This window comes from Pseudophryne corroboree (assembly GCF_028390025.1).
Source record: "Pseudophryne corroboree isolate aPseCor3 chromosome 3 unlocalized genomic scaffold, aPseCor3.hap2 SUPER_3_unloc_17, whole genome shotgun sequence".
Lineage (NCBI taxonomy): Eukaryota > Metazoa > Chordata > Amphibia > Anura > Myobatrachidae > Pseudophryne > Pseudophryne corroboree.
The window spans coordinates 1,666,691-1,669,900 of NW_026967505.1; positions in this window are offsets into that span (position 1 = coordinate 1,666,691).

Sequence of the window (3,210 nt, forward strand, 5' to 3'; positions counted from 1 at the left end):
TGTTATTTATACATTTCCCCTTCTGTATATGTAACGTATGGTGTAACTAGATCTGACTCCTGTCATTCTCACCAGTAATAATGTTACTTATACATTTCCCCTTCTGTATATGTAACGTATGGTGTAACTAGATCTGACTCCTGTCATTCTCACCAGTAATAATGTTTCTTATACATTTCCCCTTCTGTATATAGAACGTATGGTGTAACTAGATCTGACTACTGTCATTCTCACCAGTAATAATGTTACTTATACATTTCCCCTTCTGTATATGTAATGTATGGTGTAACTAGATCTGACTCCTGTCATTCTCACCAGTAATAATGTTACTTATACATTTCCCCTTCTGTATATGTAACGTATGGTGTAACTAGATCTGACTCCTGTCATTCTCACCAGTAATAATGTTACTTATACATTTCCCCTTCTGTATATGTAACGTATGGTGTAACTAGATCTGACTCCTGTCATTCTCACCAGTAATAATGTTACTTATACATTTCCCCTTCTGTATATGGAACGTATGGTGTAACTAGATCTGACTCCTGTCATTCTCACCAGTAATAATGTTACTTATACATTTTCCCTTCTGTATATATAAAGTATGGTGTAACTAGATCTGACTCCTGTCACTCTCACCAGTAATAATGTTACTTATACATTTCCCCTTCTGTATATGTAACGTATGGTGTAACAAGATCTGACTTCTATCATTCCCACCAGTAATAATGTTACTTATACATTTCCTCTTCTGTATATGGAACTTAAGGTGTAACTAGATCTGACTCCTGTCATTCTCACCTGTAATAATGTTACTTATATAATTCCCCTTCTGTATATGGAACGTATGGTGTAACTAGATCTGACTCCTGTCATTCTCACCTGTAATAATGTTACTTATACATTTCCCCTTCTGTATATGGAACGTATGGTGTAACTAGATCTGACTCCTGTCATTCTCACCAGTAATAATGTTACTTATACATTTCCCCTTCTGTATATGTAACGTATGGTGTAACTAGATCTGACTCCTGTCATTCTCACCAGTAATAATGTTACTTATACATTTCCCCTTCTGTATATGTAACGTATGGTGTAACTAGATCTGACTCCTGTCATTCACACCAGTAATAATGTTACTTATACATTTCCTTTTCTGTATATGTAATGTATGGTGTAACTAGATCTGACTTCTGTCATTCTCACCAGTAATAATGTTACTTATACATTTCCTTTTCTGTATATGTAATGTATGGTGTAACTAGATCTGACTTCTGTCATTCTCACAGGTAATAATGTTACTTATACATTTCCTCTTCTGTATATGTAACGTATGGTGTAACTAGATCTGACTTCTGTCATTCTCACCGGTAATAATCTTACTTATACATTTCCCCTTCTGTATATGTAACGTATGGTGTAACTGGATCTGACTCCTGTCATTCTCACCGGTAATAATGTTACTTATACATTTCCTTTTCTGTATATGTAATGTATGGTGTAACTAGATCTGACTTCTGTCATTCTCACAGGTAATAATGTTACTTATACATTTCCTCTTCTGGATATGTAACGTATGGTGTAACTAGATCTGACTTCTGTCATTCTCATCGGTAATAATCTTACTTATACATTTCCCCTTCTGTATATGTAACGTATGGTGTAACTGGATCTGACTCCCGTCATTGTCACCGGTAATAATGTTACTTATATATTTCCCCTTCTGTATATGGAACGTATGGTGTAAGTAGATCTGACTCGTCATTCTCACCAGTAATAATGTTACTTATACATTGCCCCTTCTGTATATGGAAAGTATGGTGTAACTAGATCTGACTCCTGGCATTCTCACCAGTAATAATGTAATTTATACATTTTCCCTTCTGTATATGTAACGTATGGTGTAACTAGATCTGACTCCTGTCATTCTCACCAGTAATAATGTTACTTATACATTTCCCCTTCTGTATATGGAACGTATGGTGTAACTAGATCTGACTCCTGTCATTCTCACTAGTAATAATGTTACTTATACATTTCCCTTTTTGTATATGGAACGTATGGTGTAACTAGATATGACTCCTGTCATTCTCCTCAGTAATAATGTTACTTATACAGCACTTTCCTACAAATAGCACTCACAGAACTTTATATTCACATTTACACAGAGCACAAGATACACAATAAGTAGAACAGAATAAAGACCTCAGCATGTGGGATGTATTATTTTAGAAATTAAGGAACATTAATGAAACGCGTGAGTCACAATCATCAGTCTGCTTGTGGTCTCCAGAGTGGAGGTCTCTTGGACTGTGCGAGGCAGCAAGTTCCATGGTCAGGGCTACAATGCTAAAAGATCATCCTCAAGTGAATTAATGGAGATTCTTGGTGCTGCTGGTTAGGTCCTTTATCTGTAGCTGGAAGTAACCAGGGCAGTAAGGAGGCAGAAGTTGCTTCTGGTACCATGGACCCTGGTCATGTAGGGCTGGGAGAGTCAGTAAGATTATGTAATACAGTCCCCATGTTACAGGCAGCCGGTGGAAGGAGCAGAGAAAGGGTGTTATGTGGCGGAACGGGATGGTTAGGTACAAGCTACAAGCGGTGCAATTCTTTTGCTGGGAGACCCAGGTAGAGGGTATGGCAGTAGTCTATGCGTGATGATACAAGTGCATGTATGACTTCAGGTAGATCTTCGAATAGAATCAGGTATTTGATTTTGGATATGGTCCACTGATGAAAGAGCGAGGATTCGAATATGGCTGATACCTGTTGTTTGTGTCAGACACAATCCAAGACAATGCCAAGACTCCGCCCATGACCAGCATTTTGTAACTGAACCCCAAAAGCGTAACTTCAGTTGGTTGGTGAAGTTGTAGTCTTGACCTTTGTTTGTGAGCTTCTACCATAAAGACCTCTGTTACTCAAGGACTGAGTCACAGGGGCAGATGTATTAAGCCTGGAGAAGTGATAAACCAGTGATAAAAGTAATGTGATAACACACCAGCCAATCAGCTCCAAAATTTAAATTTACGGTTAGGAGCTGATTGGCTGGTGCGTTATCACCTTGCATTTATCACTTCTCCAGGCTTAATACATCTGCCCCACAGACAACTACCATCACCCAAACCTGTAGCTCAGCTAAACAGACACTTAGGATTAGTACTGGGTTTCCGAGTACACAGAGAAAAAGACAGGTCATCTGCACAGCAG